Source organism: Cherax quadricarinatus, chromosome 63, assembly GCF_038502225.1.
Source record: "Cherax quadricarinatus isolate ZL_2023a chromosome 63, ASM3850222v1, whole genome shotgun sequence".
Classification (NCBI taxonomy): Eukaryota; Metazoa; Arthropoda; class Malacostraca; order Decapoda; family Parastacidae; genus Cherax; species Cherax quadricarinatus.
The window spans coordinates 18952423-18967789 of NC_091354.1; positions in this window are offsets into that span (position 1 = coordinate 18952423).

The following is a 15367-nucleotide window of genomic DNA, read 5'->3' on the forward strand; positions in this document are numbered from 1 at the left end:
GGGTTAAGTAATCACTCTCCATGGCAGTGTACATTACTCAGAAGACGTGGTGACTATTACAACAGTCAACCTAGAGCAAGACTGAAAGGACTAAGTTTATTATTGGTCAAAAGTGAAGCTTTTAACCAATAAATCCACTAGAATACAAGGCAGGCATGTACTTACAGTAGTGTTGGGAGCTGCGAGTCAAGTGATTTACTGTTTGACCAGAGCCCCATACGTCACCTTTCGAGGGGGGGGAAGAGGGAGGGGAAGGGATAGCGGGAGCTAGACTGACCCTACGTTAACAAGCAGCCGGCAATCAAACTATCACTTTAGGGGTGGGGGGGGGGGAGAAAAGGCGGGAAAAACGGGAGCGTGACTTACCCTACCTTAACTAGTAGCCGGCAATGAAACTATCACTTTCGGGGAGGGGGAAGAAAGGCGGGAGCGTGACTTACCCTACCTTAACTAGTAGCTGGTAATGAAACTATTGTTACTATATTGCTACTCCTATCTATTGAACTTTTCCCTCACAATTACTATACATAATTAAAAACTATAGTATTTGTTGTATGTAAAACTAATTAATCTCTATAAAATGTATTTTTTGTGTGAATAATTTTGGGTTTCTGGAACAGATTAATTGTATTTCCATTATTTCTTATGGGAAATATTGCTTTGAATTTCAGACTTTTCGAAATTAGAGCTAGCTCCTGGAACGGATTAAGTTCGATTTTTGAGGTTCAACTGTACACCTAAATTCTAGTGCCTAGTAAGAGAAAGCTGGTAGGCCTACATAGGAAAGAATGGGTCTATGTGGTCAATGTGCACAGTATAAAAAAAAAAAATGCAGCACACAGTGCATAATGAGAAAAAATCTCCGACTATGTTTTTGGTTTAAAACAGTGACTTTGCAGTGTATTTTCGTATGGTATTATGGTTGTATTTTAGTTTTCTTGGTCTCATTTTATAGAATGGAAGACATATTACAGAAATTGAGATGATTTTCATTGGATTCTTAATGAAAAGTACCTTGAAATTGAGCTCAAAGTAGCAGACATGTTCGAGTTTTACCAAAGTTCAAAAGTAAACAAATCATGCCAAGCATCCAATACACATCAACTGGTGAGTCTAATATTCTTTCACAAGTGCACTGATATTATTTATACCATTTCTACACTATTGCAGTAGTCTGCATAACAGTAAATCTTCTGTTTTTTGTGAGAATAAAAATGCAAAGTGGAAAGCAAAAGAGATGTAAGAGGGGCCTAGGGACATGACAAATGAACAGAGAAAAATGTTATTTTAGTGCCGGGAATGTCTGTCTTGTTTATTCTGGACCCTATTTGGAAATTGGTATCTTCTGAAATTTGTGTGAAATTGCCAAAATTGCCAATTTCTGACCACTTTATTGGATAGTTGATATCGGTAAATGGGTGGTTTCTTGTACTCATTCGATAGAAAAATGGAGTTCTAGTGAAATCAATATAATTTTTGTTGACTAGTACACTGGACTTGGCCAAAAATAGGACTCAAAGTGGGCGAAATCACCAATGAGTAAACATCGTCGAGACCGCTAACTTCGCGAGAGCATAATTCTGTAGTTTTCCATCAGATTTCATACTTTTGGTGTCATTATGATCAGGAAAAGATTCTCTTATCATTTCATAAGAAAAACTAATTTTTTTTTTTTTCCAAAAAATTTTCGACCCTGAGAACGAGTTTAGGAGAAGGCCTCTTTCAATTCAATTCAAGTTTATTCTCTATAAGGGTTACAATGTGGGGTTTACAGGTTTTGGGTATTGTGTGGTTTACATGTTATAAAATACTAATTACAGAGGGGGCCACTAGGACACCTAGCATGGCTAGGCATTTCGGGCAGACTTAGATTAATTCTTAACATTAAATCCTTACAGATTATGGTATTAAGGCTAAGTGACTACATCATAATTTGTGAGTTTAGCAATGTAATGCTTTTGTTTTGGCACAATACAAAGTGTCTATATTGGAGTATCATAGGCAAACTTATGACTAGTTAGGATTTATTATTTTAAGATTAAGATTAGTATTTCTGTGTTTATAGTCAGTGGGTGAGTGAGTGTAATTGTGAACCACCAGGTGGTTATCATGTAGTTAGTTGTCGGGGTGCATCAGGGAGATAAGATGTTTTCTAACTGTAGCTTTGAAAGTGATGAATGTGTCTGCAGTTCTAGAGTTTTCAGGTAGGGTGTTCCTGATTTTAGGTCCTTTGAAATACATTGAATTTTTGTAAAGGTTTAGTCAAACACCGGGAATGTCATAGAGATGTTTGTGTCTGGTGTTATGCCTGTGGATCCTGTCACAACTATCAAGAAAGCATTTTAGGTCAAGGTCAATATTGGAATTTAAGGTCCTGTAGATATAGATTGCACAGTAGTAAGAGTGGATGTTCTGAACAGGGAGTAAGTTTAGATCTATGAAGAGTGGGGGGGGGTGTTGCCAAGGATGGGATTTAGTGATTATTCTTACTGCGGCTTTTTGTTGGGTTATTATTGGCTTTAGGTGTGTTGCTACAGTTGAACCACAAGCACAGATAGCATACGTGAGGTATGGATAAATAAGTGAATGGTATAGTGTGAGAAGGGCAGTTTGCGGCACGTAGTATCGTATCTTGGAGAGGATCTCCACCGTTTTGGATACTTTTTTTGTTATGTGTCGGATATGGGTGCTGAAATTTAGGTTGTTGTCGAGGTATAGGCCAAGGAATTTGCCCTCATTATGTCTGGCAATTAGAGTGTTGTCGATCTTAATGTTAAGTTGTGCAACACCTGCTCTGCTACCAAACATAAAAAAGTATAGTAGGTTTTGCCAGTGTTAAGTGTAAGTTTATTGGCTGTCATCCAAGTCAATATTTTGAGCAGCTCCTCGTTAACAATGGTGTTGAGGGTGGCAAGATTAGGGTGGGAGATGACGTAAGTCGTGTCGTCAGCAAAGAGAATGGGTTTCAGGTGTTGGGATATGTTTGGAAGATCATTGATGTAAATGAGGAAGAGCAGGGGTCCAAGGACACTTCCCTTCGGAACTCCAGTATCAAGTGGCCGTATTGATGAGGCTGTGTCTTTAATGGTGACATACTGATACCTATTAGAAAGGTAGGATTTAAAATATGCAAGTGCATGGCCTCTTATACCATAGTGGTCTGGTCAAGTTTGTGGAGTAGGATGCCGTGGTCTACTGTGTCAAACGCTTTTCTTAGGTCAATAAAAATTCCTAGCAGATATTCCTTATTTTCCAGTGCTGTGTAAAGCAGGTCTAGCATTTTTATAATTGCATCATTAGTGCTTTTATTTTTCCTGAATCCAAATTGACAGGGGTTGAGTATGTTTTGTGATGTTATAAATGAATATAGTCTCCTGTGCACAAGTTTCTCGAAGATTTTGGATAGCAATGGTAAGTTTGATATTGGCCTATAGTTGTTTACGACTGTAGGGTCACCACCTTTATGTATTGGTGTAACCCTTGCTGTCTTGAGTAGTGTCGGGAAAGTGCTAGTTTCTAGTGACTTGTTAAAAAGTAATGTAATAGCATGCGAAAGGACATGGGCCGCTCGCTTGTACAATAATGGTGGGACGTGAGACAGATTCCCCGAGTTATTTTTAAGTGACTTTATGATCGCGGTGACTTCCGTGGGCTCAGTTGGTACAAGATAGAAGGAATCTGGGAAATTCCCATCTAGGTAGTCCCCGACACGGGCATTGGTACGTGGGATTTTACTGGCAAGATTAGATCCTATGTTTGAGAAGAAGTCGTTTATCTTGTTAGCTGTATCAGTGGGATGCAGTTTTGTTTCATGAGGTTTAGTTAGAACAATATTCTTGTTTTTTTCAGTTTGTGGGTCCCCAGAATCTGGGAAAGTGTTTTCCAGGTCTTTTTTATATCTCCTTTTGTGAATCTGCTGGAGTAGTACAGTTGTTTGGCTTTCTTTATTAATTTGGTGAGAACTGTTGAGTATTGTTTAAGAACATCTTTGTGTATTAAGCCCTGTCTATATTGCTTTTCATATTGGTGTTTCTTATCATTGGATTTCAGAATGCTGCTGGTTAGCCATGGGCAACCAAGCCGTTTATTCGTGATCTGTTTCTTTTTTGTAGGACAATGTTTGTTGTATAGTCTAAGTATTTTGTTAAGAAAAATGTCTGTCCAATCGTCAATACCATTGGCATTGGAGAATTCTGTAGGCCAGTCAACAGTCTCTAGGTCTGCTGTGAAATTCCTTATTGAGGCCTCGTCATGGAGTCTAAATGAAACTTCGTTGTATTCGAGTGGTGGCTTACTAATGTTTGTTAAGAGGAAGGTTGGGTAGTGGTCAGTAGTGCTGTCTGTGATTATCCCTGATTTAAGAGGGGCTAATATATTGGTCCATATGTGGTCTATTATGGTTGCACTTGTCTCAGTGAGCCTGGTTGGTTTAGTTATTGTTGGTATGAGAAGTGTGTTGTTCATATTGTTGATGAAATCAGTTACAGTCTGATCATCTGGTAGGCCAAGGTTGATATTGAAGTCTCCAGCTAAGAGAAGGTGGTGTTTGTTCATTTGTCTCTTTGTTATTAGTGACTTTAGATTCTTACTGAAGTTTGGGATGTTTGTGTGGGGTATCCGGTATATGGCACTGATTGTTATAGGCGTCTTGAGGTTTTTTACAGTAAAATTAGCAAAAATGTATTCCCCATATTCATCACTAAAGCAATTAGTGCTAATACAAGATAGTTGGTTAGAGTAATAGACTGCAGTACCACCCCCAACTTGGTATGGTCTGCAGTTGTGGATTGCTGTGTATCCTGGTAGTGGGTAGATATCTATTGTGTCCTGCTTAAGCCAGGTCTCAGTAAGAATAATGCAGGAGAAGGGTGTCTTTAGTGAGTCAAGGAGTGCCAGGAGGTCATCATAGTGTTTGCTTAAGGACCTGATAGACTTTGAGCAGTGTTCAGGATAGTGCTGGCTTGTGATGCTGTGTAATAAAGGCAGTTACTTTCCAATAAGTTTTGATTGTGTGTTAGATTATGGAGGTTTAGATCAGGGTCAACGTGATCATTCATCTTTTAGGTTTAAATAGTGGTTGTTTATATCCTGTATTATGTGGTGAGTTCTAATAGTGATTTCTGTAGTGGTGGGAGGTTTGGATAAGTATACCACTAAAGCACTCTGGTCATATAGAGTATAGTCACTAATAAACATAATGAAATTGATATTGTCTATGTGTTGTGCTAGAATGAGCTAAAGTACAACTAGGTATAAACTAATACTATAAAAAAAAAATTACAAATGGCACCAGACTCGCTCTTGTAATTGCACAAAGGTCTAATATAATGAATTTAGTGTTGTCTATTTATTGAGCTAGAATGAGCTAAAGTACAACTAGGTATAGTTAGTTTAGGTGTTGTCTATGTATTGAGCTAGAATGAGCTAAAGTACAACTAGGTATAAACTTATAATATAAAAATACAAATTAAAATGGTACTTGCAATTGCACTAGGGTCTGATATAGGTTGTTAACAAGAACAAGAGTATAACTAGATTTAAATTGACAAAATAAAATTCACAAATTAATGTACCAAAAGAATAATAAGTAAAAAATAACAATGGCAATGACTTGGTTGAAATATGATAGTAAGATGGTAGACAGGTACACAGGTACAAAGGATAATACAGTGGACCCCCGGTTTACGATCACCTCCCAATGCGACCAATTATGTAAGTGTATTTATGTAAGTGCGTTTGTACGTGTATGTTTGGGGGTCTGAAATGGACTAATCTACTTCACAATATTCCTTATGGGAACAAATTTGTTCAGTACTGGCACCTGAACATACTTCTGGAATGAAATAATATCGTAAACCGGGGGTCCACTGTATAAAGGTTGGAGTTGAATATACAAACTTGAAAATTTGGCAACAGAATGTTATGAAAAGTATAAAATAATGATTAATGTACAAAAGTAAAATTGACTGGTAGTAAATATGGTGTTTAATAAAATTTTAGTAAGTAATAATGATTACAAAAAAAGATTAATTAGCAAAAATAAAGTGAAAAAGTAATGTTTATTTTTTTTTTTTATTATTATCACACTGGCTGATTCCCACCAAGGCAGGGTGGCCCGAAAAAGAAAAACTTTCACCATCATTCACTCCATCACTGTCTTGCCAGAAGGGTGCTTTACACTACAGTTTTTAAACTGCAACATTAACACCCCTCCTTCAGAGTGCAGGCACTGTACTTCCCATCTCCAGGACTCAAGTCCGGCCTGCCGGTTTCCCTGAATCCCTTCATAAATGTTACTTTGCTCACACTCCAACAGCACGTCAAGTATTAAAAACCATTTGTCTCCATTCACTCGTATCAAACACGCTCACGCATGCCTGCTGGAAGTCCAAGCCCCTCGCACACAAAACCTCCTTTACCCCCTCCCTCCAACCTTTCCTAGGCCGACCCCTACCCCGCCTTCCTTCCACTACAGACTGATACACTCTTGAAGTCATTCTGTTTCGCTCCATTCTCTCTACATGTCCGAACCACCTCAACAACCCTTCCTCAGCCCTCTGGACAACAGTTTTGGTAATCCCGCACCTCCTCCTAACTTCCAAACTACGAATTCTCTGCATTATATTCACACCACACATTGCCCTCAGACATGACATCTCCACTGCCTCCAGCCTTCTCCTCGCTGCAACATTCATCACCCACGCTTCACACCCATATAAGAGCGTTGGTAAAACTATACTCTCATACATTCCCCTCTTTGCCTCCAAGGACAAAGTTCTTTGTCTCCACAGACTCCTAAGTGCACCACTCACTCTTTTTCCCTCATCAATTCTATGATTCACCTCATCTTTCATAGACCCATCCGCTGACACGTCCACTCCCAAATACGTATCTGAATACGTTCACCTCCTCCATACTCTCTCCCTCCAATCTGATATCCAGATTGGATATCAGATTGGATATCCAATTAAATTTTAAGAACAGTTATTTGGATTCAGTATTGCACTGGTAGTTATACTAGAGGTTATTTGACAGTACAAGGTATTTAAGAGTACTACTCTAAGATAGTAAATGTGGTATTAAAACAGGTTATGGTAATTTGACAAGTAATGGTAATTAAATGATGTCAAAAATGTTAAGAGTAAATTGTACTGATAGTAAAAATGGTAATTAATTATTAATTTTAGTAAGTAATATCAATTACAGTACTAGTATTTAAAAAAATATGAGGTAGTAATATGGACAGAGAAGTATCAATTCAGCTAATATTTAAGCAAACAATAGTAAATAAGAAAATTACATAAGGTGACTTACGCTTACTAGTAAAATCACATAATGAGGTAGTTGATTATTTAATTACTAAGAGATTGTACTATGAAATTTGAACAATAATGGAGCAAAACATACACTACACTACATAGGCTTTTATGTTGGACATTGTTTAGTTATTCTCTGTAAGATTAGTATCCCTGAGAAATCGTGATATATCATTCTCGTTTGTGATTGTGTACAGTTAACCTACATTTGTTTTCCTAACTAGAATTTTCCCATCCCGTGTGAAGCATTGGTGTATTGTGTCATTATTCTTCTGCTTAAGTTTTCTGACTCTATACAGGAGGTTCTGACGTTTTTTGGTAAGACGCTAGTTTATGTATACCTCTTTCTTTACTTCAGTAGATGCAATTATTAAGTCTTTTTTCCTGTCATGTGAGTGGAATCTAAGCATAACACTTTTTCTACCATGGGATCCTAGTAACCTGGCTTCCTTTATTTCTGACTCTGGTACTGTAACTTTTGTTTGGTCCTTTATGATCTGGATAGTAATTTCTTTACTGTTCGTTTGGTTGATATCACTGGGAAAAAGTGGACTGTTAACTATTACTGCATCCGATAGTTTATCTTGCTCAGTTTTATCTTCTTGGAGAGCAACGTAGTCACTGAACTGGTTATCTAAGTTGTTCTTCCATTCTTTTACTGCTTCTTCAATCTTTGTATTAAGAGATATTATTTGTTCTGTATGGCTATTTATGACTGTTTGGATGGTCTTGCCATAGTTAGTCATTCCTGGTGTTAATAACTTTTGTTCAAGACTGAGGATTTTGTTCTTGAGTTGTGTCATCCTGGTGTCTTGTTTTGTTAGCGTCCCTCGAAGATTCATATTTACAATAACTAAGGTGGAGATGCATGACTTTAGGGTATCTGGATCGTTGGTCATACCTGAGAGACTACTTGGTAGGTTGAATCCGGGGAAGAGAGGGGTGGTTGGGGTGGGGTCAGCCATGTTTGTTGTTATTGTTGTGGTGTCGCCTTGAGCGGTGGTGAGAGGGATGGTAGCTGGGCTGGGTATAGTTGATTTTTCAGTGTTTCTTGCTGGCCTTGGTGCTGTTTCCTCTGAGATTGTGCCTCATAATACTACAGGAATTATTGTAGTTAAGAAGAAGTTGTAGTTATACAAAGCTTAGGGTTACGTTGTTCGGCTGGCAGCGGGGTGTTGCTTTGGGTTTGAGGGCAGTCTTCCTGTGATTATAATAATAATAATAATTTCTATTATTTTCGATTTGTAGGTTTCACTGTTGGTAATCTTTGGTCATTCTGGGTGCTATGTTGGGTAGTGCAGTTTTGCTTGTAACTAGGTCATCATAGGAGCATTGGTGGCTCTGTTAGTTGGAGAAAAGTACAGAGCTTGGAGGTCACTGCTGTTGCTGCCACTGCTGCTGCTGCTCCTGACCCTGAAAGAGTTAAATATAGATTTACATGCAGAAATGAATGCCAAATAAATGTAAAACACTAATAAAATGTATAAATGAACATTTAACATCACGCTTACCTTTATGGATGACTCTTGTTGGTGTATGGCAGAGGGAGGGGAGGCGAGTTTATTGTTGGAGAATGTGACACTAATATCAAATCTATGGCTTATTTATCTTTCACAATTCAATTAAAATGACATAATAAACAATATTAATAACATAGAAACATGGAATATACTCTAGAATGAATATAATAAATCATTATACATGTCATGAGAGGTGTTGTGTTGTGTTGTTGTTGGGTGTATAAGGGCCACAGAGAGCATAAGCCATCCATAATGGTGGTGAAGGCTGCAGCTGAGGTGGCAGTGTTTTCTGTAGCCCTATAAAACTCCAACATCATTGAAGGAGTTAGTAGATTCGCTGAATCACTGAAGAAGCCACCCTCTACTGCCATCACAACCACTATCACCATCACTACCACCTTTTACCACCATCACTACCACCCTCTACCACTATCACAACTGCTACCACTCTACCACCACCACTTTCGTATTTTTCTACAAACTTTTTCTTAAATTATATGTGTTTCTCACATTCCTTTCCAAAGGGCTGGCACTAGAAGCTTTCTTTGGAGCCATGGTGACTTATTTAGCAGTTGCAAGCACTAAAACTAATGGAATATTATGAAATGTATTGTATGAACTTGTGGGATCATCCTCACTCACTGATAAATAATGGCACACTGGCTGGGAATGGAGTGCGAGGTGGCTCGGGGCTGTGTGTACGTGTCCCAGACAAATGACTATTCACGAGTCACTGTTTTGATGAAAAAACATTTTGATTTCCGAAAATTACGACTTACGACCCTGACGAAAAACGAGGGTCCACTGTATTTATATGTAGAAAGTCAAGTGTGCGAGGTATGGTAGCAGTCAGGCCACCTCCACCCACACGTAATATACTACAACATTTAAAGCACCCCAGAGCACTCATTACTTACCTTAAAATGCTTGTACTCTTAATGTAGGGTGAGAGGTGAGTAAACAATATAAAAACAAATAAATGAGAGAGAGAGAATGAGTAAATGAGAAAGGACAGAGCCACAGCATATGTAAACAGATGAAGATGGCTGGTTTTAGTTGACACATGTTCATTCCCAGTCTGTGAATCTTATACCACAATACAAACACCTTACATTGTGTACAATTTGTCTTCACCTTGGTAAATTAGAATAAATAAAGAGCAGCACTCATGTAACACACCATTTTTAGAAGGAATAATGCTCTGGGTGAAGGCATATGAAAAGAATAATTTTCTACAGTTACCCCCAGTAATAATATGTACACATTTTCTTGGGTGTTGAACTAGAGAAAACTTTATTCTTTCCAACAAGATGACTGGAAAAACATCTCCTATTTATGTTAATTTATTCTACTGTGGGTGTATTTATCATGTTCATTATATAATTTTGAAAAAAATATCATAGATGGATTAATGAGAATGCCTGTATTAATGTAATATATGACATTTAATGTGCCTCAGAGTATTATTGTTATTATTATCATTATTAATATGGTGTCTTCAAGACTAGTAAGACACTCTTAGTGATTTTAACGTGTATCTGCATGCCAGCACAGTGTGTAAGTTTATTTAGGTACAGGCACACACAAGTATAATTATCAGAGTATATATAAAATATAAAATTTTGGAAACTCTCCAGACATAATGGAGAGTTGTACTCATGGAGAATGTAAACAAACCAGGTGGCCTGCAGTGACCGTATTAGAAAGTCAGGTGGGAGAGTCGTATAGAGAGTTTTGGTCATAACTTGAAATGTCTGTATTAGTGGGCCCTGCTTTATTCGAATGCTTTGCTTGATAAAAAAAATCACCTGGTAGTCGACCATTTGCTCAGCACTCGACCAAACGAACACAGTCTGCCAGAACTTTACTGTAAACTATTTTGTTTCTTCGCATTTTTTGGTGTTTTTTTTATATTGTATAAATAAGCCACCATAGGGCCTACGAAGATTAGTGATAACAGCCAACCAAAAAGAAAATGGGTTAATCACAATAGAGATGAAAAAAGAGCTCGTAGCGAAATATGAAAGCAGTGCCCACGTGTCTGATCTTGCTACCAAGTGTCGTATGGCAAAATCTATGATCTCTACGATACTTAAAAAAAAAAAAAAAAAAAAAAGAGGCCATTAAAAAGGCTAATGTTGCAAAAGGAGTGAAAGTGGTTACAAAAAAAAACCACAAACAATTGAAGAGGTTGAGAAATTGTTGATTTGGATCAATGAAAAACAGTTAGCTGGTGATAGTGTTTTTGAGACCTTCATTTGCGAAAAAACAAAACATCTGCACTTTGATCTCTTGAAAAACAATGCTGGAATGAGTGCTGATACAGGTAGTGAAGTATGCTAGGCTCATAAACTTCATGTTAAAATGCTTTTGTAAATGTATTTTTGAGGTCTGAAATGGATTAATCTAATTTACATTATTCCTCATGGGAAAAATTTGTTCAGTACTCCAACAGATCGGCACTCGAACAGACTTCTGGAACAAATTAAGTTCAAGTATCAAGGTACAACTGTATGACCACATTTGTAGATTAAAACTATTAGCCTCATCTATAAGGATGAAATTAAAATTAAACTTTTTTTTTTTGCTTATTTTATTCACAAAAAATACAGAGTTGATAAAAACTTGCTAAAAAAAACTTTTACCATACATAGGTTCAGTATGCTATACAGTCTCTCCTCACTTAACAACAGAGTTCTATTCCTTAGAATAGGTCGGTAAACGAATTGGCTGTTAACCCCTTTCAGGGTTTCCAATGTAGTAGTACAGCACCAGGGTTATTGACGTACTAGAACGCCTAAATTCTAGCGCCTTCAAATCTAGTGAGAGAAAGCTGGTAGGCCTACATATGAAAGAATGGGTCTATGTGGTCAGTGTGCACAGTATAAAAAAAATCCTGCAGCACACAGTGCATAATGAACAAAAAGAAACTCCGACCGTGTTTTTAGTTTAAAACAGCAATTTTGCAGTGTATTTTCGTATGGTATTTATGGTTGTATTCTAGTTGTCCTGGTATCATTTCATAGAATTGAAGACATATTACAGAAATTGAGATGATTTTGATTGGTTTTATAATGAAAAGTACCTTGAAATTGAGCTCAAAGTAGCAGAAATGTTTGATTTTTACCAAATTTCAAAAGTAAACAAATCATGCCAAGTGTCCAATACATGTCAACTGGTGAGTCTAATATTCTTTTACAAGTGCACTGATATTAGTTATACCATTTCTACACTAATGCAGTAGTCTACATAACAATAAATCTTCTGTTTTTTGTGACAAAAATTCAAAGTGGAAAGCAAAAGAGATGTAAGAGGGGCCTGGGGACATGACTAATGAACAGAGAAAATGTTATTTTAGTGCCAGGAATGTCTGTCTTGCTTATTCTGGACCCTATTTGGAAATTGGCACCTTCTGAAATTTATGTGAAATTGGCAAAATTGCCAATTTCTGACCACTTTATTGGATAGTTGAAATCGGTAAATGGGTGGTTTCTTGTACTCATTCAATAGAAAAAATGGAGTTCTAGCGAAATAGATATGATTTTTGTTGACTAGTGTACTGAAATTGGCCTTAAATAGGGTTCAAAATGGGCGAAATCGCCGATGCGTAAGTATCGTCGAGACCACTAACTTCGTGAGACCATAATTCCGTAAGTTTTTCATCAAATTTCATACTTTTGGTGTCATTATGATCGGGAAAAGATTCTCTATCATTTCATAATTTTTTTTTTTTTTTTTTTTTTTTTTTAAAAAAAAATTTTTACCCTGAGAACGAGTTTAGGAGAGGGCCTCTCGACTTTGAAAGGGTTAAGCGAGAAGCATATTATACTGGTAGTGGGTTTGTGTCAACCATCTTTAGATATTGTACCATTTATAACATTTTTAGTATATTTTTAAATGTTTATACAGTAGTGTACTGTATACTGTAATAAACAGAATAGAGGAAATCAGCTCTAATATACATTACTTAGGTATGCATACTGGTCAGAGAGCTGGTCGTAAGTCCGAGCAGTTGTTAAAAGAGTATGTCATTAACCCTTTCAGGGTCCAGACCCCTGATCTTAAACTTGTCCACAGGGCCCAAGAATTTAAAAAAGAAATTTTTTTCATTTTTTCTTAGGAAATGGTAGAGAATGTTTTTTCTGAATGTAATAAAAGAAAAGTACAAAATTTGTTGGAAAATTGATGGAATTATGCTCTAGCGAATTTTGCTGCGTCTGCGATATTTACGCATCGGCAATTTTGCCCACTTTGACTCCTATTTTAAGCCAATTACATTATTCCAGTTGACCAAATTCTTAGCTATTTCACTAGTATTACTTCCATTTTATCGACTGAGCACGAGAAATTGCCCAAACAACTATTTCAACTATCCAATAAAGTGATCGGAAATTGGTAATTTGGTCAATTTCACACAAAGTTCAAAATATTCCAATTTCAAAATAGTGTCCAGAATAAACAATGCAGGCATTCCTGGTACTGAAATGGTAATTTGGTCAATTTTACACAAAGTTCAAAATATTCCAATTTCAAAATAGTGTCCAGAATAAACAATGCAGGCATTCCTGGTACTAAAATAAAACTTCCTCTGTTTATCAGTTACATTTCCAGGCTTTACAAATGAATTCCATTTTGATTTTTTATTCGCATAATGAATTTTTATTCACACCAAAAAATAGATGATTTACTGTTATGCAATATTGTAGTAATTGTATAAATAATATCAGCACATTCATGAGCACACATTAGACCCACCAGGTGACATGTCTTGAATGTGTGACATCATTTGTTTACTCTTGAACATCGCCAAAAATTGAACGTTTCTGCTACTTTGGGCTCGGTTTCAAGTCATTTTTAATACTAAAACCAATCAAAATCATCTCTATTTCTGTAATATATTTTCCATTCTATCAAATGAGACCAAAAAAACGCAAATACAACCATAAAAAACATACAAAAGTACATCGTAAAATCCCTGTTTTAATCCAAAAACACAGTCGCAGTTTTTTCTTGTTATGCACTGTGTGCCGCAGGATTTTTTTTATATGATGCACGCTTACCACATAGACCCATTCTTTCATATCTAGGCTCAAATTTACCACTCATAGCTTATCTGAGTGAGCTGAGCTCATGGCATAGAACTATGGTTTGGACCAAGGCTTCAAAGCCATAGAACTATGGGATGGACCCTCAAAGGGTTAAGTGAGGAGATATTGTATAAACAAGAATGAAGTAGGAAAGAAATAGGATACTTTGATGAATTACAGAAAATTTATAAATAAAAATGCCTTGGTTTACAAGTTTTTCCAAGTCAGTAACTTGGAAAAACTTGCAAACCAAGCCAAATATTGGCATAAGTTTTCCATAATGCAATAAAGTGTCCTATTTAATCCAGTGTGTTGTATTCACATACCATTGCAATTACAAGAATGAAGTAGCCCACTGTACATTACAAGTGAAAGTATGTAATTGTAATGAAAACAAGAAAACTGACATTCATTTATGAGAAACTTAAAAGAATTAATGTTTTTTCATTAAATCACAGTCTGTCATTGAATGATGATAACTTGTCAGTATTTGTTGGTATCTATCTGCCAGTGCACAAGAAGTCATCAAGAGAATGTACATTTGAAAACTGAGACCATGGCACCTCAGCCTTGGTATCGTCAACTTGGAAAAATCGATAATAACCTTTCTTTCATGGGAACCAGTTAAGACTGAATTCATAATTCTTAAAATTACTTTGGCAGTCATCAACATTATAGCTATAGAGTGAAAAAGAATTTAGTTTACTCGTGATAATATCTGGCTAGCTGATAAATGTATATAATACAAGAGAGTGAATATTACAGAAATGCTCTTGGGCCAGCAATCTTTGAAGGGAGGATAGGTCCACTTCCTTATATAAAGATCTCACCAGCATCAAGGCACATTCCTTGATGATCAGTTTTGTAAAGTTGACATGGAAAGTCACCTCTCAAGGGAGGTTCCTTGATGCTGGTATGGAGCTCTTGATGCAAGGAACTGGTTTTGTCCTCCACTTCTTTGTATCTAATTTGATTACATCCCAGCTGGATGCTGTATGACCCATACAGGTTTACTGCTTCCCCTAATCATAATAATTATAAGTTAATATTTTAGGTAAAGTTCTCCTGGCTGAAGTATTTGAAATGTCAGACAGAAGATCTCCGAGGCATGAGACATGTCAGACTGAATATCTCCGAGGCATGTGACATGTCAGACTAAAGATCTCAGAGACATGACATGCCAGACTGAAGATCTCAGTGGTATGTGACATGCCAGGTGAAGGTCTCTGGGGCATGTGACATGCCAGACTGACGATCCCCAAGGCATGTGACATGCGAGGTGAAGGTCTCCGGGACATGTGAAATGTCAGACTGAAGATCTCCAGGGCATGTGACATGCCAGGTGAAGATCTTCAAGGCATGTGACATGCCAAGTGAAGATCTCCAGGGCATGTGACATGGCAAGTGAAGATCTCCAGGACATGTGACATGCCAAGTGAAGATC